We start from the raw sequence: 21,673 nt of genomic DNA on the forward strand, positions 1-21,673 counted from the left end.
TGGTATGCATAAGAGCCACCTGAGGATTGTAATAAATGACCAATTCCTAGGCCCGATCCCCTGAAACTCTTATTCAGCATATTTTGGGTGCACTTTCAGAATCTACTTCCCATGTGAGTGGGAACCTGAACATCCTTGGGCCCCTAGCACCTACTGTGGTAGTGCTGTGGGGACAGTACAGATTCTGCACTGTGACTCACTGAGTCACAGTGGCCAGATGAGGCCCAGTTGCCCACACAGGTAAAGCAGATCATGGCACTACCCCACAGAAGACCAGACAGAATCACTCTGGTCAGGGCTACACAGGTACGGGGATTTTCTAGAGTTATAGGCTAGATTTTGACATGAAAGTGTTTTGTGAGAATTTAAAAAGTCAACTCCTGAACTTTGAAGGAAATCAAATTCTGGTCCAATTTTTCCATCTTTTTCGTGCGAGGAAAAGGAGATTCCAGAGAGCTGAAGTGATTTGCCTAAACTCACTCAGCTAAGAGAGGACTAGGACTGGAAGCAGAGCCTTCTAACTTTGTGCCCAAGGCATTTGACCCTTGTGCCCAAGGCATCTGGCCTTGCAGAGTTTGCCCTAGGTGTAACAGAGTATACAGGCCACCATCCAATTCAAGTGACATGGGAAAACATGGCTAAATATTAGTTTCTTTTAGACTTGGGTGGGCAAAGCTGAGGAGATGTGTCAATTATTTCAGTGTTACACAAAGAATATTCCATATGGAAGGAAGTCTCTGCTAAGATTCTCTCCTAAACATTTTCATCACTGACTTAGAAGGTGTACATGGGCAATACTATACTAAATAATGATTATCAGATTATTAATTCATTTAATCTTCTTTTAAAAAAACCCTACAAGGTAGGCACTACTACCTTTAATTTATAGATGAGAAAACTGAGACTCAGAATGATTAAGAAACTTGCCCAAGGTCTCACATTTAGTAAGTGGTGAAGGGCGGATGCAAATCAAGCCTCTGCCTCCTGAGCCCTCTCTATACCACTGCTCTATTCAGAAGCTTATAAATCTGCACATGATGGCACCACGCTTAGAGAGGTGGCTGAATTATTGGATGTCAGGATTTAAAAATTATCAGATCAGGATTTTAAAAAGGTCCTGGTGGACTAAAACCAATGATGTAACTTAATAGAGGTAAATGTAAAATTTTACATTTGTGTTAAAAAAACAGCTGCACAAGTACAGGGGTGCTGTTCAGACTTGACTTAAATATAATTCATGTGAAAAAGGCTTAAGGGTTTCAGCTGACTTTGCTCTCAAATAAAAAAATAATGTGAAGTGGCTGCCAAAAGCTTATGTAATTTTAGGCATCAGCCAGAGCAAGGTTGATAAGAGTCCCACTGCATTTTAGATATTGTAGATCCCAAGTGGAGCTAATTGGACAATAAATAAATTGGTTTATTTATGTTTTTAAAGGAGATAAAGACAAACTAAGTTGTGTGCAGAGGTAGAAATCTTCTGTATGGCAAAATGAAAATCTATAGTTTTAGGCAGTCCAATAGCCATTCCCTCATTCTCTCACTCTCTCTCTCCTCTCCCCCCTCCTCTCTTTGTCCCCACCCCCTTCTCTGGCTCTCTGTCTTTGTCTTTCATGTAATAACTTATTTGCCTTTACAGAAGTGCCCACCCATTCTTTGTGGTCCTGATAGAACTGTAAATCATAGAGCCCTTGTGGACCACCTCCTATCCTCATCCCTTGGCTAAGGAACAAGTCCATGAACCAAACCAGGCCACACTCCATTATGTAGGAATTTTAATCTTAAACAGAGAGATACTTGAGACAAGATGGTTGAAACGGAATCATTTTGACACCAGCATCTATAGGAGACTGCCTGCTCCTCACTGACATTTCTGGATGCTGCTCTGGTTCCTATGTTTCTTGAGGCTGGCAGTTCAGTCTGAAGCCAGGTGCATTTGTGAGTTTATTCTTCATGATTATCAGTATGTTCTTTCAAAAACATTAACATCAGGGCACAGTCCTAAAGACACTGGTTTCCCCACCTCCTCCTCTTCTCTCTTTTTCTTTAATGGAAATGTTAGGTTCCAAAATTGTGTGGTGGAGTGAATATGAATGTGGCAGGTGATTTCTGCTTAGCAGTGGAACACAATGGTTGTGTTTATGAATGGACTCAGATGCAGGAGATCATGAGTCTGGCACCAGATGGGTGATAGAATCAATGAGAAAATTGTAACCCAGGTACTAACTGAGGAAAGAAAATGAAGTTATCAAAGCAGATACAGGATTTTGGACAGGAAAAAACTCCTAACTGAGTGGAAAGAACCAAGAAAAGGAGGCAAAATTACAATAAAAGGAAGAGTAAGAGAATGATGCTGCTGCTGATTAAAAGTGTTTTTCTTTGCTGTTTTTTTTTTTTAGTCCACAAAACACTTTCACAAATTTCCTTCCTGTTCTTTAACTACTCTTTAAGTAGTTATCATTAGCCCTGGTTCCTAGGCAAGCATTCAGAGGGCAGGAAAATTCGACTTGCTTAAAGCCCCATAGCCACATATCAATGCCTTAATTACCAGGTCACATTCTCCCTCCCCTGCCCATCTCCTCTAAACCCCTTCCTTTCTCCATCTTTCCTTCATTCTCTTTGGCTTTGAATCTGTGTTAAAACAAAATTATTTTGGCACACACGCCAGGCCTTCCATTTTTGTTTAGTATCAATTGCAAAACTTATCTGCAACTCATGAGACAAATGCCCTAAACTGATTATAGAGTGCACTCTCTCACTCTCTCTCTTCCAATCTTGCTGTCCAATCAGTGTCTCCTGGACCTAGTTTGCTATATGTGTAGATTACTGGTTAAAACGACCTGGAGATTTTATAAAGGAGACCCCTTGTCAGTCCTTAAGTGCCCTTTCAGTCAACCAAAATATTAGCCAAAATATTGTGATGCTGGGTTCTTGTGACTTTCAGAGACTGGTAGAAAAGAAATGTTCCTTAGTGTTCGCTAGAGATATTTCTGAAAGCAAAATGCCTGAGAAAAGAAACTAACTGTGTCTGAGTGGAGTTTGTATTAAGTACCTGATTCCTGCTGTGAACCATGAAATGTGGTTGTTTTATAAATTAGCCACATTTGAAATCTAAATCACTATAGGTACAGCAGAGCCTTTGATATAAGGCTAAGCTTATTTTTCAACAAACAAAATAATTGCTCAACATTGGTGAGTTGGGGAGGGGCAAGGGGAGAGTTTGCTTTTTGAGGAACTATACCTGCTACCCAGATAATTTTCTGATGACCTGACAGCATAAAATAATAGTATTGATAAGATGAATAAATCTGATCCTGGCTATTTTATGTCAAATAGGTAGAAGACAAATTTTTATGCAAGAATGCAGAAAAGTAATAAACCTGCTTAAGGAACAAATTTAATGGTTTCCAAGGCTATATATTTCTAATAATTGTTTATACTTTTAAATTAATACTATTATTCCTAGCAGGAACCTTGTTTCAAGTTGTGGAGAGACAGGAATAAAAATGAAGAATCAGATTTTTCTATAAGCCAGTTTTTAAGGGAATTCAGCATGATTAGATACGATTCTATCATGTTCACTTCCCTTTTGTCTTGAATATTTTTGTCAATAAATCTTGTATAGGCTTCAGCAGTTCTCCCCCATCCTCCCTTGGGGATATGGGAGATGAGAAGGGAGGAAGGTTTTATAGAATTTTTCTATAATTTTTTGATGTTTATTACCAAAGGCATCGCCACAATCCATATTCATACATTTTTACTCTAATTTAAGAATTTAAAAAGTGAAACCTAAACCCGATGGTATTTTCAAAAATCAAATGAGTTTGGGAGCAGGCAGCAGAGAGTTGCTAGGAGTAGTTAATTGCAGCATGAAGGAATCAAGGTAATCATTTCTGGCTATTCTTTGGCTCCTGAGACATTCTTTTGGGCTTTCCTAGATGTACCATCATACATTCCCATTCACTATCACCTCTTCAGGCCTTCCGACCAAAAATCAATGAATAAGCTTAACGAAGCAAGTTTGAGATTTGTTGGCAAGCCAACGTGGAAAACTCCTTCTGCCATCGCTTAGGTTCTGCCCCTTCTGGGAATATATAAAACCCTCTCTCTCCAGGATTGCCAAAGTCAGCACTTTGCAGGAGCACTTATGAACAATGGCGTCCCCACCTCTCCATCAATGACAGCTGAAATCCCTAACTATTAGTAATGGCATAGTGGGGAGCACAGGGAACTTTAGAAACTAGAGTCTCAGGAAATATTTTCCCAGGGCAATTCAATATGAATGTGAGGTTGTCTTCCAAAGTGAGTGGTAAAGCCCTGTCACCGGGATTCTGCCCCCTCATGCTAATAATAACTTGCTGCCATCGCCGCCGCACACGTGATTAGCAGGACTAATGCATTAGGCTCTTTGTGGAACAGTTAGAGTGTCTGCAAGACGAAGCACTCCAAAATGGACTGCAGGAAACAAGCCCGTGCTGACAGGACGAGAGGGATGAATGGTCTCCTTCTTAATTCTGTTTCTATTATAAATTAGATGCCTACTTAAAAAAAAACGCAAGCAAAGTATAAATAATTTAAAATAAATCAAAGGCCTTTATTAGCACCGTCTTACCCAGGTTTTTGAAGATGACTCGTCTACTCCAGCACATTTACGGATGCTTGCTCTGCCTTGTTCTCTGCTATTTCTCCCATAAGGATGTGTATACTAAGAAAATACAACAAAACAAAGTAACAGAAAATCCAGTAGGGCTTCTCGTCTAATGTTACCTACAAAGCCTGCACCCCAAGAGAGTCAAAATCCTATCTTTGAGAGAGCCCACTTTCGGGGTCCAACATGAGTAGTCTCTCCCTCCCTTCCCAATGCAATGGATCACTTTTAAACTGGAGTGGAAGATCCCAGAACAAAACTACCTAGAGCTGTCCTTGGCAGCATTGATAAGCAACTATTCACTGACCCAGTGCCTCCCAGTCGTCCTTTTCATTGCTTCCAACTTCGAGTTGGGCTGCATTTCCACTCCCTCCTCTGCTTTCTGTGTGATGGCAGCGGCTTCACGACCATACCCCTGACTATCCGGTTGTTGATGATATTCTGTGATTTAACTTTGTTTAACTTATGCTTGTTCTTGTGGCAAAATGACCTGATTTCTTTATACGTAAGATGCTCAGAAAGTCTTTCACTGGTAGAAATAAATCCAATAGAGAATTAGTAAAATCTGGGGCAAAACAAGTACCTTACTGTGCCTCTAACATATGAAAACACTTTGGGAGCTTAAATAAGAAAGTAAGATGGGAAAATTGGAAGTGAGTGTGTCTGAGTCATGAAAAATTTGTAAAGGCTGCTACTCTGCACGAAAGAAAAATGAATACATGAATTAGGGTAGGTTAATTTGAGTGCTGTGGCGGAGACGAAATACTCTGTTAGGTCACAAACCTGGCTGCGCATCACAGCACTTGAGGCCCTTGTTAAATATACAGGTTTCCTGGCTTCACACTGGAAGTTCTGCATCAAAAGATATGGGGTGTGACTCAAGAATAGGCACCTAGAGAATCACTGCTCTAAATTAAGAAGCAAAAAAAAAAAAAATGGTAGTTGGTAGTTAACACTTGTACTCTAGCTATTTAACACGCTGAAATAACTAGATTAGATAACAATAGGACCTGTAGTTGGCCAGGTAGTGGTCAGAAGTTGAGCTATATGGCAGTCTGTGAGTTGTGATCATATTTTTGTTATTTCTTTATAAAAAGTTCTAGAGAGTATGGAGAATGGTATTGCATTTATTTGCCCAAAGGCAGTAAAATGGTAGCCACATTACCAGAGTAAGGCTTTCCCCATAATCCCTGATGGCAGTTTTCTGTAATATATGTGTCTGAACAATCTGAGCCTCTTAGTCAAGATGAAATCCCAGCCAACATGAGAAACAAAACAAATACCCTCTTTCTGGGGTAGCAGATCTCAAACTTTTTCAGGAACTCCTGACACACTCAAAAATTATTGGAAGTCTCCAAAGAATTTTTGTAATTTTGATGGGTCCTATTTATTGATATTAACTATATTAATTAAAATTGAGAACTTTAAAAAATATTTTAACATTTTTTGACAAATAACTGTTTTCCAAACAGCTTTGTGAAGAGTAGTGCTTTACATTTTTGCATGTCCTTTTTAATGTTTGTTTTTATAAAAGATAGCTGGATTTTCATAACTGCTTCAGCATCCAGTGTGTTACAAATAATGTTCTTTTGATTGAAGTGCGTAAAGAAAACCTGGCTTCACACAGATACATGGCTAGAAAAAGGAGGACTTGCAGGTCCTGGGAAAGAATCCTGGGGACTTCCAGGGGTCCTCAGACCATGCTATGAGAACTGCTCTTGTAGAATGATCTCCATGCTCCTGCCTTGCTGGTGAACTGGAAACATTGGCTGAAGGCACACAGCCTTGAAGAGGTGAGTTCAAATCTTGAGGGTTTTAGACCTAATCACAAACCTGGTCTAGATAGTCCGGAAGAATATCCAGAATAAAGAGGTGTGGGCTCCAGAAAGAGGTGAAATAAAAGATGTTTATGACGCAGTAGCTGGGACTGGAGATGAAACGTTCATACGGTCGCATCCTTTGGTCCCGCCATCATAACATTTAGGAGGAGTCTGAGGTAGTTGTCATACAGCATTTCTGCTTCTTTATAATCTGAAGGTAGCTCAGGCTTACTATTTTAGGCATAAAACAAATCTGCCTAGTCATTTAGATGTCTTGATAAGCCATGCTTAAAGTTTCTGAGGTGCCTTTTTAAGATGTTCTGAGATCGGAGCCTTTTATTCAGTAAATAATGGAGTATCCATAAGACTAATTCAACCTCTTCTCTAAGTGAATTTTTTCCTTTTTTCTCCTTGTTTAGAAAATTCATTGTTTTCCTTATTTTTGAGCAATGATTTTCCTTGTCTCCTCACTGGCATAGATTAGTTAATTCAGCAGTTTGAGGAATAGTTTGTAGGTTAGGTTCTTGTACAAGCTTTCTCATTTTCCTGGGAATCTGACTGTAGAATTGATCAGGACTCATCAATTCTGTGACCTTTCTCCCTGGTGCTCAAGTTAGCTCCCTGAATCCAGTGGTGAAAATGGTTCCGCTGCAAAGTCTGTTGAGGAAGGACTCCAGAGCTTCTCTCAAAAGGGTGCAGAATCAGTCTACATTTGTCTGAATTTCAAGTTTATATTACAGATTGGTTGGAAGGTCACATTTCAGTATGTGGCTAAATCATTTGACAGGCACTGGCTGCTAATTTGAAAGGAAATGTGCATAGGCATCATCCTCTTACTTAACATGCCTTCATGTGGAGCCTGAAATCAGAATGCCACCCCATCATGAGTCCTCAGACGTTTCCCTTTTCCTCCAGCATCTTCCTTTCTCTCTCCCTCCCCAGGCCGATGCATTTCTGGGACCACCTGGGGCCAACACAACTTTAGTCTCTGCTTCTCAATTCTTGCTTTGCCGTGCAAGTCTCTTGTGGAATTTCTAAAGTCAGAGCACACCAGCCAGCAAAAGAAAAGGTTAACCTTCTGTGGTGGCCTCTTCCTCTTTCACTCTCCTTCTCTCATCCATGCTCACCAATCTTTTCAGCAGGAAAGGAAGTTAATGTTTATTGAGAGCTTCCTTTGCCCCAGCCACTTTTGTAATCATATGTCTCATTTAATCCTAAAATAACCTTAGAAATCTTTATTTTGGTAGATGGAGAAACTGTTACTGAACAAGGTCATCTAAGAGTCTGTCCAATTTCAGGCAGTCAGACTGCCTGGGTTCAAAGTCTTTCTCAACTACTAATTGTGTAATCTTGACCAGTTTATTCAGTGTCTCTGTCTTGAATTACCCATCTGTAAAATGCTAACAATAATAGTACTCACCCCATAGGATATTATAGGGATTAAAATGGGTTAATGAATGTAAAACATTTCAAACAGTGCCAAGTTTTTTTGGGTAAGTGTTAGCTGCCAGCTTACTTTTCCTGCTGCAGAACTCAGATCAATTTGCTTCTAAGTGGAGCAAAATTCAATGGCTCCTGATTCCATTATTTCAAATAAAGACCACCTCTTGAACTTGACCTTCTGTGCTATCTATTGTCTTCCTCTGACCTTATTTTCCAAATTTCCTTTCCATTAGATTGCCACATACAACTCCAGGGAGCCAAAACTATTAGACATTGCCTTGCTTCCTTATCTTTATTCTTTTTTCACATTTAACTCTGTTCAAGACATTTTTCTGCTTCCTTGTGTTTATTCTTTTTCACATTTACTCTTTTCAAGTTCCATTCACTCATAAAGATTACAGGATGGCTTCCCTGATCTTCCTGGTAGAAGTAATCTATTTACCTTGTGGACCACTATAACTCTTTATTATGCCTCTCTTTTCACACTTTACCACATTTCATTATCTATTATAATTACTTATGTTTCTTTACTCAAGTAGAATTTAAACCTCTCCAAACTAGAGATTATATCTTATTCATCTTGGCATTCTCCTATACGTTATGGAATTTCTTGTTCATAGTTGAGAAAACATTAAAAACTTTTTTTGAATGATTGTGGTATTAGTAGGTTCATCTAAGCATGACATCTATGTTGAGCTCTTTCTCAGTGCCAAAGTACTGTGGGGAGATACTTGTGTGTAGTGCCTCATTTGATCTTCCCAACTATGTGAAATAATTATTGTTATTCTCATTTTTCAGATGAGGAAATTTAGGCACAGATAGGCTAAGTAATTTGCCCAAAACTATCCACCTCGTAAATGGCGTAACTGGACCTGTCCCCAGTGCTGTCCTATTCCAAGTCCATGCTTACCTCCCTTGCATTAGAGTTTTCTCATCTATTGTCAAAGGAAGACTCTATGGAGCTAGATCCAAACACCCACACATGTACTTACTGGTACCTAATTGGCTGTCGGGCCTGCTGCCATCTCAGGAGTCACCTCCCAAGCACCAGTCATTCTTTCTTAGCTGACATGCGTTTCCTCCTTTCAGGGGAAACCTAAGAATAGCCACAAAGATCTCTCCTGCCTGCCCTGCTCCTGGGGACAGGAAGTGGGCTTTGCTTGGTTGACCGATAGCAGTGAACTCTCCAAAGGATGCATCAGAAATTATGTGAGGCTGTCTAAAATACAGCAAACAAATAATTTAATCCCTAACATGTAATGCATTTCAGCTTATTTCATAGCATGTTTATGCTCGCATCTTCAGAAACAATATTCTTGTAATTCTTGTATCAAATCCTTGGGGAGATATTGGTAGTAAGCAGGAAATCAGCAAACACATTGATCCTACATGCTCTGTGATGTTAGCACTAGTCATGAAATTGAATTTCATCTTAACATATTAAAATCAATATACAGTCTTCAGTTTAATTTAGCATGTAAATACCATCAAGGGTTTTCAGGACAGAGAAAATAATAGTTTCTAACTCTGGAGTGTATGTATCATGACCAAGGCCAGTTTCCATTATTTAAGGCAAGTAGGAGCTGGGAATAGAAAAATGGCTTGCTCAGCCTATCAGAGTAGGCAGAGCCTCAAGTTCTCAGCTGATTGATCCAGTAGCTGCAAAGCAGTTCTCACTTTAAACTAACATATAATGTTTAGCTATTTTTTTCCATAATTTTATTTTGAGATAAAATTTTGCATAGTATTGAACTTAATGATTCTCATTCTCTCAACTGTATGTTAGAGAGCATTACCTTGTGTAAAATGCCAGTAGAGTGCTGAGAAGACGTTTGCAGCATGTTACAAAACAAAACAAAATTCCCTGCAACCTCATGAGGGGTGTGGCCCAAGTGATACCTTTATTTTGGTATGGGGGGATGTGAAGTTTGGCATGTGAGGGCTCCCAAATTCTCTCACAGTATTCTTCTGCTTTCTTTCTCCAATTGTTTCTAATGCCATAGGTAAAATGGAGGATAGTAATAACTATTGATTAGTTATTTGTTATTACTAATAACTAATTCTTCAGAAGAATTAAGATATTCTAAGGATGACACTAAGTTCTTTACTGATGTGGTTTAGTTTATACCCTTACTAGCTAATAATGTAGGGATCATTATTTCTATTTTATAGATTAAAAAATGGAGATTGAGAGGAGTAAAGCTACTTACCCAAAGCCATACAGCTTGTAACACTGGAGAATTAAAACCTAGGATTGTCTGACTTCAGATTTCTTGCCCTATTTCAGGACTGTCCTTAAGGAAAGACCACTGCTATCTTGGAGACAATTATTCTGTCTTCAAATGGCCATAAAGCCTCATCTAGAGAGAGTTGAAAAGAAAACAGATGAAAGGACCATCTTATGACTTCAGTATATAAGTGTGTATTTCCCAAAGCAGGAGGATAAGGAAAAATGTAGACACAAGGACCATTAAGTGGCAGTGATCTCATGGCTAATACATTCTTGCATTTTCATTCATTCATTGGCTTTCATGAATGCAATATTTTTGTAAGATCTCTTTCAGATACTTGAAAGGCTAAATAGGAAGTATTGTGGTCTATGGGGTAGTTTTCCAAAGTGCATGGTGGTACGAGTCAAGCCTGTAGAACACATTCATCTTTTTTCTTCCCAACGCTGGCAATGTAGATGCTAAGGAGTACATAATCATCCAGTCAAAAATGCTTGTTGCCTTACTATCTAAGCACTCTGGAAAAACAAAAGCCCCTCAGTGGTATTTAAGTAGTTCCACTTTTATCCTTAAAAGAATATATATTACCTATTGGTTTCTAGATTTCTTGTGGTGATTGAGTAGGGCTGTACTTTTAGCGGCCACTTCTCAGGTTAGGATCACAGCAATGTTGTGAGGTAATGTCTGGAAAGCACTTTGAGCTCCTTTGAGAAAGGTGCTACGTCAATACTATGTATTATTATTTATTATCAGCCTGAGAGAAAAGCATGGGCAGGAGATGCCTTTTGTTTCCTTCTCTGGCTATAACACTGCTGTGGGTTACATAGATTTCAGTAGGAGGAATGTTCCAGCACCTGCAATCTTTGACTGAAAAGATGTTTGCAGCAGGTGCCCTCCAGGGACAGAGGCTGGGTTGAGTGCCACAGATAAAGAGGGAGCGGCTCTGCGTTTGTGCAGACCAGTCTGCTCTATCTTAAGGCGCAGGAGCTAGGCTCTCCTTATAGTGGGAATTGAATTCCATGTGTTTGGTGGGGAGGTGAATGGGGAGTTGGATCTTGCAGATCTGGCAATAATGAGACACTCTAAAACAATCACAGCACTCAATGCAGTAGCATGGCTTTCTGTCACTTCATGACCATTTTATTTGCCAAATATGCACATTCCATGTTGGTCTGGTTGAGCTCCAGTTGTCCCCTCAGCACCCTAAAATAGGCCTCATCCTACTTCTCTGCTAGAAAATTCAAGTCATTTTTAAGTCCCAGCTCAGATGCCATGATTTCCTCTTTGGATGTTTTCAAATAACCAAAAACTAATTACTGAATAAAAGACTGTGCTCTCAGAGAATCTTGCTGTCAAAGTATGACCTGCAGACTAAACAGCATTGGCGTCACCTAGGAGTTGGTTACAACTGCAGAATCTGAAGCTCTGCCCGGTCCTTGATAATCAAACTCCAAATTTTAACAAGATCCCCGGGTGATTTTTAGGCATATTTAGGTTTGAAAGTGCTGTCACTGGAACTTTCGGTTTGCCTTAACTGGGTAACAAACTACTGCAAAACTTAATGTTAAAATCATCAAGGATTCATTATGTCTCATGATTCTGTGGGTTGATTGGGTGCAATTGCTCCACTGGTTTTCCCTGGGCTCTCTCGTGTGCCTGCATTCCTGCAGCCTTTACAAACAACCGTAGCTCATGATTTTGATAACAAATATATATATTTGTTATATACAAAATATATTTGTTATATACAAAAACCATAGCTCATGAGTTTGATAAATATATATATATATATACGCATATATAATTTCATGTGTTATCATGGCTTCCTTATATTTATGATCAGTGTTAATATTTTTCTACTTATGGTAGGGCTATGAAATTCCATTTTTAAAATTAATGCACTTTTTCGTAAAACGGGTGTCAATTCAAAGAAAATAGTTAAGTAAATAATGGCATAGGCTATATAAGGATAGAACAAAATCGTGAAGTTACTTAGTATGTGAACTGTTCAAGTTTGAGAGACACTTTAATAGCCAAAAATTCACAGATTTCAAGGGGCCCAAGGCCCATCTACCACTTTCAACAGGTGCAGGTGTCTCTGAGAAATTGGAAGGGAAGTGGAAAGACACTAGGTCATTACGCTTTTCCTTCTCCCTCAGACCCAGGGATCAAATGTGAGCTTGGGTTGGATGTGAACAGCAACTCCCACCTTTCCCTCTTACTGCTTCTTTTCCCCTAGGATTATTACAGTAATATCAGCACCTGACATTTATGTGGGATTTTATGGTTTGAAAAGCTCTCACACCTTCTCGGTGTCATTTGATCTGTAAAGCATTTGATCTGTATGGCATTTTCTTCTATATAGAAAGTGGGCAGAGTGATCGCTTGTCTTTGAAAGGACGGAAGGGCTGATTATTGTTGGACTCAGTCCCCCAGGAGGGACAGAGCTTCCTCTGTATGCATGGTTTTCTATGAGGCCGACCCTATTTGTTTGAGGCCAACTCTGCCTTCGGTCTTTTGAGAATTGCTGGATAAAGGAGAGTCAACCCTAACTGCAGGTTTTCCAGAGAAGGGAAGGGCCAATGAATTGAAGAGTGTGGTGGAAACTGGTTAGCACCGAATGCAGGGAGCTACTTTTCTATGTTATGTCCTTTGCAGCCCAGCCTCGTGATTTTGGTAGAATCATTTCATAATCAGCAATATATTGTCACAGAGTTGTGTGCCATCTCAAGTCCTTTCCCTCCTCAAAGTCCTAATTTAAATTATAATTTCCTTCTCAGCTGGAATTTATCTCTCTCTTTCCTGGAATTTTCTATTTATAAAAAATATAAATAGGTTTTCTATTATAACATTTGTCTTCAATACCTTTTCTTTGGAGTTATGTGTGTGTCTGTGTCCAGTGCTGACGAGTGGGTCCCAAAGACCAAAAACGAAGTCTCACCAATGTTTTTATTGACCACAGCACCTAGAACTGCTCTTTGCTGGCCACAGGGCTCTGTGGGCTTGAAAATAAAACATTAGGCACAAAATATTAACAAGGAAGGAAAATTCTAAGCAGGATTCTTTTCATCACTATCCTTTCGAGAATTTTATACCTGTGTATCTCAAGTATAAATTTTCACAGTTCAGCTCACTTAGTCTTCCATTGTTCTTTCTAGATGTGAGAATTTGGGGCCATTTAATAACTATGGTTGAATCAAGTGCTGCCGTCCCATGTGGCTTTGAGCAGATTTTCAACTTCAGTTTTGAGATGTGTGTTCCCTACTGCTCTATTGACTTTTGAAAATTACAGGCACATATTTTGTGGAACATTCTTACTTTTCTTTAAGAATTATGTGTGTGTTAATGATTATCAGACACTTATATGTCAAATATATCTCAGATAATATCACAAGTAATATTTTATAGGTAGAACTAATGCCATATGTAACAACGATAGTTTACAATGAGAATTGTGATTGGTTTAACATTTAAAATAAAGGCTATTTAAGCAGGGATAGAATTTAGCAGTTGTTTTTTTAAGTTTATTTGTCACTTATAATAGAAATGGTTAATATCAGCTAATTATAATCTCTACAAAATAAGAACTTCAACACTTGGTTACTATCTCAAATATTGAGAATTGCACTGGCTGTTTTCATTCCAGTTTCTAAATTTTACTAAAGGAAAGCATCAAACATTATTTAAAAGCTGAACAGTCTTTCTGATTGTATACTATACACTGGACATATTTTGTTTGTGTAATTACTCCTCTTAGCTGTGAGCACTTGGAAGTGCAAGTATAGGAAGAAAGTCTGAATACCTTAAAGTATGTGTTCTTATTTTGATTTTGAAAAATTTGCACATATTCGCAGTAAGGTAGTGACAGGCTAAAAGCAGTCCCTTAGATGACCTATTCCAACTTCCTATGAAAATATCCACAAAAAGCACAAAATTTTTTACAAAACACAGGCCTTGGAAACTTCCAAAATATCTCATGGGGGACTGAAATTTGTAGAGTTGGAGAAGAGCTAAAGAAGAAAATAACCCTCAACTGACACTTTAAAAAGCAAGGAAATTGGGTTAAAATATTATGTTTTAATAAAAATTAAGAATATATTAAAGGGGAAAAAAGATACCAGTGAAGACATAAAAATATGAAAGGCTTGAATACTCCTGAAAATTAAAGTTGACAGTTAACCACATGGCAAAGTGTGAAAGAGAGGGTGACTTGCCATCTCTGGTTGGGAGGTACTGGTTTGAGCGTATAAACGATTATCAGACACAGACATGGCCCACACATGCTCTTCGAACTGTGGCAGTATGGCTGCTTTCAGGCAGGATGGAGAGCATGTTGACTTTTTTCTTCATTTTGCCTTCGTGGATGAAGAAGCAGGGGCGGATAATTGGGCAGCTACCACCTACTGCTTAGAACATGTCTTCTGCATTAGCCAGAATAGAGGTAGCGTCTCTTTTTGAATATAAAATTACTTGTGATATCTAATACATCCTGAGTTGAACAGTGGACCCAAGAACACTGGCACCCTGGGACTTATTTTGTTACCCGATTAAGATCAAGTTCAAACAGCCACAACATACACATGCCCATATGCACATCCACGTGCATTCCATAAAGCTAGGGAGAATTTGGAAACTACAAGGGCCAAGCTCTGTCACCATAGTGTTAGAAACAAGGAATTTTATTTGAAGAATTACCTGGAAATGTCTATCTAGGCTCTTAAAAAATAAAGAAAAAAATATCTCCTAGTAAATTGGTTAAAGTAGAAATCAACAATACAGTTGTAGATTGCTTTAAACGAACAAATATGAGAATAATACGTACCAAAATGTATAGTATATCTAAAGATATATTCTGAAATAACTTTATAGCCTTAAACATGTTAATTGTTTAAAAAGAGGGAAAATAAATCATTTAATCATTGATCTTAACTGTTAGAAGAAAAACAAAGAAAACCCCAGATGAAAAGTAAAAAAGATGGGAATAGTAAGTCTAATTACAGGAATTGCTGAATTAGAAAACAAAATATGTGAATTGGGAAATGAATCTAAGAACTGGTTTATATTTTAAGAAATTCAACAAAATAGATGAGAACCTAGCAAATCTAGTGAATGATTAAAGAGATAAAATACAAACAAATGCAATTAGAAATCATAAAACAGTTATAAAAACTCCTTGTATGAGCAAACTACGTACAATTTTTAATTAATAATTTGAGAATCTAAATGAAATACATGATTAATTAGGGAAAAAGTTCTAAATAATCAAAACCAGCTTAAACGACAAGAGATCTGAAAAGATAAAAGGGAAAAAAAAAGCACAGACTTCAAGAATAGCTTTACCAAGATATTTATACAGCCCATAATAAAACATCTGCAAAATTTATTGTGGAAAAAATGCACAGAGCAAAAGTGACGAGCATTTGGGCAGACACCCTCATTGTGTTCATTGATCTGGGGAGCAGCTTCCTAGGGGATGGGTCCTGGGTAGCTCAGGTTTCTGAGTGACCATGAGGAACAGCGCTCCCTACTGACCAGTGTTGGATATGAAACTTGAGTGAGAAAAAAACTCTTTTACGCTGCTGTCATCTTGAGGTTGATTGCTACTACCTAATCTAGCTTGAGTGATACACTGATATAAAAATATATTCAAGAGCATAGAATAAATAACTAGAAAACAAACCCATTACTCAAAAGATATTATATGTGATAAGGAGGCAACACAGGTAAATGGGAGAAGGCACAAAAATAGCTAATTAAATGGAAAAATAGAAAATTTGATTCTCACTCAATACCATAGAATAAAATAAAATTCACATGGATGAAAGAGTTAAGTGTAAGAGCTCAGGCCATAAAATAAGAAAAATGATGGTGAATACTGAGTGTCTGAATAGGACTGGGTGCATTTAAGGGAATTTTAAAAAGTTTTGAAAATGAAAGGAAATGATCCCCCAAGAAAACCCCATAAAATTTAAATGAACAAATGTTGATTTAAATATTAAGAAACCATAGCCTAGCCAACTTCCACTAAACTCATCTGTTATGTAATTATACATGAGTTTAAATCACACAAATAAATTCAAATAATTTATGCTTAGTAAAACTCATAAATGAGCTTATAAGCTATTATAATCAACACTAAATTCATCTAAAATTCCAAAGCATCATTGGTAGGAGCTAGGACCTTAGGTTCTAGACTTGACTCTTCCTTCCTCAGCGATGAATATGGAACTTAGATGTCATAGAACCTCTCAAAAATGGTTTCTTTATCATTATATGAAGGCATCAAGCCAGATGATCTATCTTTAAGGTCTTTTCCAATGACAAGTAGTGTGAGAGTACAGCTATCCACAGCATTCAAAATACTAAAATAATATTATTATAAAGGAATGTCAAATGTTATAAGAAACAGGGTGGAAGATATGATGCATTTGTATACTTAGATGAGGCACAAAGAAGATATGTCAGTCTATCACTGATGCAAAATTCTAGCATTCTAAAGTTATAAATTCACATGACTAGACAGCCTACTTTTGGCAAGTGAATTTTTTTGCAAATTATCCAGTAAGCAAGCCAACCCACGAAGTAAAAGGACAATATATCACTAAAAGTATTTAGGTTATTTATTTTTATATGTGAGGTTTTATTTTAATTATTTATACAACTTCATAGTGTGGTAGTAAGTGTCCTGTGGTATTTTTTTGAAAAATGATGGTATTTAAATATGAGCTCTCACTAGAGCAGGTTGCTATTAAATTGTTACAGAAATATTTATTTAGTGAAACATTGAATTTAAGGATAAATTATGTTCAAATCAGTAGGGTCCTAATAGACTAAATGCATTTTAATTTTTTTTAAAAAAGGAAATAGATATGTGCTTAAGAGTAGGATATGAAACAACCAACTAGTAATTTAGATCTTTGCTCATTTGACCACTGCCTTTTCTCAAGGCCACGAGAGAGACTTTGGTCTTGGGGATGAAGTCCCCAAAACCTTCTTCCCACACTCAAGGATGGGAGCAGGTGTATTAAAAGCAATGCATAGCAAGTGAGGTTAAAGTCTGTCACTGAGGATGATTGGCAACAAGCATTTATGAAGCGGCTCCTCTGTGTCAGGTACTGTATTAAGTTCAAGAGATATAAAGGTGAACAAAACATAATTCTTACCCTTAAAGAACCTAAAACCTAGAGTGGAGATAAGCATGTGTATTAGGGTAAATAAGGTTAATTTTTGTAGTAGTCAAGCACCCAAATATCAATGCCTTAACACACACAGGACGTTTACTTCTTAGTGGCGAGTTGTCTTCCATGTTGTTATTGAGGGACTCGGGCTTTTCCCACTGTTGCTTTGTTTTATCCTGTGTTGTTGGGTCCTCTGCTGGATTCCTGTATCTGATCAGGAAAAAGAATGTACAGAATAAAAGTAGGGTCCAGAACAGGCAGTAATGTACATCAATCATTTCTTCCCATCCATTGCTCAGAACTTTGTAGATAGGAGTTTTGAAGATGTTGTTAATTTAAGATGAGGCCAAACTGAATTAGAGTGGGTCCCAATCCAATATGATTTGTGACCTTATAAGGAGAGGAAATTTGGACATTGACAGGTAGCTAGAGACAGAGAGAGATGGCCATGGGACAGAGGTAGAAGTTGAGTTATATTGCTGCAAGGCAAGAAACACTATGGATTGCAGACCATCTGTGGGAAGGCATGAGAGGCAGGGAGCAGGTTCTGGCCATTGAGAGGAAGCATAACTCTGCAGACACCTTGACTTTGGACTTCTGGACTTCAGAACTGTGAGACAATACATTTCTGTCATTTAAGCCAACTAGTCTGTGTCTTAACTGAAGGAAAACTGGAATATGTGGCCAAACTTTGTGCCTAGGAAGTGGTTGAAACAAGTGAACAAGTAGCAGTGTCTGTCATAGCATGTGCAGAAAAGAGACCACAATTTGTGCATGGTTACTATAACAGAGATAGAATACAAGGTACGGTGTGGGTCGAAGGAAGGAATGACTCATTCCCATGCGGATAGGATAAGGATTTGGTTAATGGCAAATATCAGGCTACAATTGAAATTATGGGTTCAATAAATCTCTATAGAATAAAAAGAACTAAAAGTATTCCCGATGAAACCTCAGTTACTTTATAATAAAGAACCACAGTGCTTTTTTAATTGAATTTTTTTATTGAGATAATGGTAAATTCAAATGTAGTTGTAATAAATAATACAGAGTCATCTTGTGTAAGCTTTACTCAGGTTCTCCTAATGGTAACATATTGTAAAATTGTAGTAGAATATCACACCCAGAATATTGATAGATTCCACCTAACCCACCTATTTTGGATTTCCCAGTTTTGCCTAGATTCATTTATGTGTATGTGTGAATGCGCTGGTTTGAAGCTGTTATGTGCCTCAGAAAAGGCCATGTTCTTTTAATCCATTCCTGTGGGTGCAGACCTGTTATAGGTGGACATTTGGTTAGGTTGTTTCAGTTGAGACGTGACCCACTCTATTCAATGTGAATCTCAATCCTTTATTGGCATCCTTTATGAGAGGATAAAGGATAGAAAAAGCCAAGAAAGCTCAGAGAGAAAACACCCAGGGAAGTTTGTGGAGAGCTTAGAAAAGCCTGGAAGAGCTAAGCCGCTGGAACAGAGGAAGTTACTGGAACCAGAGCTAAAGGCAATGGAAGCCAGTTGTGAGGACCAGTGACACCAGCCATGCCCCTTCCCATGTGACAGAGGTGCCCCAGATGCTGGCAATCTTTCTTCAGAGTCTAGTTATCATCCTGTTAATGCCTTAATTTGGACGTTTTCATGGCCTAATAAGTATAAATTCTAAGTTAATAAATCCCCATTGTAAAGCCAACCCATTTGTGGTATATTGCCTTCTGGCAGCTTTAGCAAACTGGAACAGTGTACTTAATTGCATGTGTAGGTCATGAATCCACCACCACAGGGAAGACACAGAACAGGTCCATCACCACAGGATCCCTCCAACTTTCTTCCCGTATCCATCCCCTATTCCCAATTCCTAACCTCTGGCAACCATTCATCTGTCCTTCGTATCTCAATTTGTCATTTAAAAGAGTAATATGAATGAAATCATACAGTATGCAACCTTTGGAGTTTTTCTACATAGCGTAATTTCCTGCAGTCATCTAAGCTGTTGCGTGTATCAATAGTCCTTTCTTGTTTATTGCTGAGTACTATTCTGTGGTAAGGGTGGACCACAGTTTGTTTAACCTTTCACCCTTTGAAGGACATCTTCACCCTTTGATTCCTCCAGCTTTTGGTTATTACAGATAAAACTGTTATAAACATTTTTTATTGAATTTTTTTTTCCTTTTGTTTGCTTGTTTTTGGGAGGTGCATGGACCAGGAATCGAACCCGGGTCTCCGGCATGGCAGGAGAGAATTCTACCACAGAACTACCCTCGCAGCCCCCGGCATTCATCGATTTTTAAAGCTGACTTCGCAGTATTTATATGGGATGCCTGAAACTGCATTGGGTATGAGGGCAATCCTAAAGGCAAAAGCCCCTGTTGGTGATAATGGCAGAGGGGGAGACGGGAAGAATCTGTTTCCTTGATCCTGGGATGTTACTGAGCTGCTGGATAAACCTACCTGGGAGCCTGGCTTCTTATCACGTGAGGGTGCAAGTTTTTCTCATTGTTAAGCCCTTCTGAGTGGGTACACGGTTTCTTGCAGCTTAAAGTTTCATAACTAAGATTGCCACTAACTCTGCCTACGATTTTTAAGGAAACATCGTTCAAAATAGGTAAAATTTGAATTGGGTCTTGAAGGCTAAGTAGAAGAAGATACATAGAAGGAGAGAAGAGGGCCTCAAAGGCAAGGCAGGATTAGCCAGGCTATGTTGGGATAACAATAAGAAATTTCATTTGGCCATAGCATAGAAATAAGGCCTGAAATGCCATAATGAGCCTTTTTCTTTTTTAAATCATGCCATGAAGTTTGGATTTTGTTCTGTAGGCAACATGGAGCTGGTAGTGCTTTAAAACAGGTGAATGTCATGATAAGATTTATACATTAGTCACAAAACCCTGGGAAGCAGAGTGACAACAGGAGGGAGTAAAGGCTGATGTCAAAAGAGTTTTGTTGTTCAAATGACAGAAATATATTTACAAGGAAATCTATTTATAATCATTTACATAAGCAAAAACAAACAAAAAAATTGGCTATGTATTGAAATTCCAGAGTTAGAACTTGCTAGAGGGCTTACTATACCTCGGTGCTCAGACAGTGTAGTCAGGAATTTGCCTCTCTCACTCTCTTTGCATCCCTTGGCTCTGCTTTTTTCTGATGTAGCTTTATGTTTTTCCAGCATCTTGGCTGTGTTAATTTTCCATCATTGTCAGAAAATCATCCCAGATGAACGTATGTACCTGTTTCCCAACAGCTCCAGCAAATGCCCTGGAGATGGCTCCCGTGGACCTGACTTTATTTTTGTCCTCATGCCTGAACTAACTATTGTGGGGAGAAGTAGGCAACATCCTAATTATGCAAGTCTGGCCATCTACCCACACCTGGACCTAGGGGAGAGTATTGCTGAATGATTTAGATTGAGAAAGGGGGGCCTTTCCTGTAAAGTGAAGCGATGCAGAGCGGGCCTCACTAGTAGGTAATGACAAATGAAGAGATTATGGCAGGAATCCAGGCAAAATATGAGATATACGTGAAGGCCTGTGTCCTAGAAATTGAGAAAATAGGCTTACCTTCAATTTGGGAGGTGAGTATGATTACGTTGATAGTTTTATGGAGAGGAGACTCAGGCTTGAAAAGGATAAACAATTTGCCTATGGTCCCACAGCTTGTAAATGAATAATCTAGGACCCAAACCAGATCTGGCTGACTCCAAAGTCTGTGCTTCACTAGCCACATGGCTTCTCAAGCACAGCTGGAGGGGGAGGGGAGGGGAACCAGATGCTGGTATTCTCACACCAGCTACCTAAATGAGAAGGGAATGAAGAGGAAATTATGTACTACCTTTGTTCCCAAATCCATCCTCAACAAGACTGAGGGAAGGTGGAGAAGAAAAGAGCCTGGAAAAGGTTAACCCTAAACCAGGGTTCCTAAGCATAGGCCTTATTGCCATATTAGCCCAGGTAATTCTGAGTTGTGGAGGGATGCACTGTGCATTGTAGGATGTTTACCAGCATCCCTGTACTCTAGCCATTAGGTTCTTGTAGCAACTTCCTCCTCACTTTCATCCTCTGTAGTGATAATCAAAAATGTCTCTAGAATTGCCAAATGTTTCCCTGTGGAGCAGACTCCTCCCACCCCCTAAATAAATCTCTACCATAGGAGGAGCCTGAGGACAAAGTTTTGCCTGGTGACCTTGCAGCCATACTCCCCTCTGCCCTAGTAGATTTCCAGCTCTGCTGTGAGGCTCCAATATTTTACATTTGTGCACTTTCTCCCCAGAAGTGGCCTAGATAACACCTCCCTTCTCTACACTCCAAACAAGGCGGGTTGCATCTCTTCCCATTGCTGCTTGGAATTCTGGGTTTTCTAGGACA

At 38.7% G+C, this 21,673-nt stretch overlaps 1 long non-coding RNA gene across 1 annotated transcript in view; it reads left to right on the plus strand.

The window, feature by feature from the left end:
• The first annotated feature begins 256 nt into the window (after nucleotides 1-256).
• Nucleotides 257-21,673, plus strand: part of LOC143679419 (uncharacterized) — a 106,567-nt gene continuing 85,150 nt past the window's right edge. The window contains exon 1 of the long non-coding RNA XR_013173738.1: nucleotides 257-306. This is a non-coding gene — a long non-coding RNA (uncharacterized LOC143679419). The remainder of the gene's footprint in view (nucleotides 307-21,673) is intronic.

Source organism: Tamandua tetradactyla, chromosome 4 (genome assembly GCF_023851605.1).
Source record: "Tamandua tetradactyla isolate mTamTet1 chromosome 4, mTamTet1.pri, whole genome shotgun sequence".
In the NCBI taxonomy this organism is placed as follows: domain Eukaryota; kingdom Metazoa; phylum Chordata; class Mammalia; order Pilosa; family Myrmecophagidae; genus Tamandua; species Tamandua tetradactyla.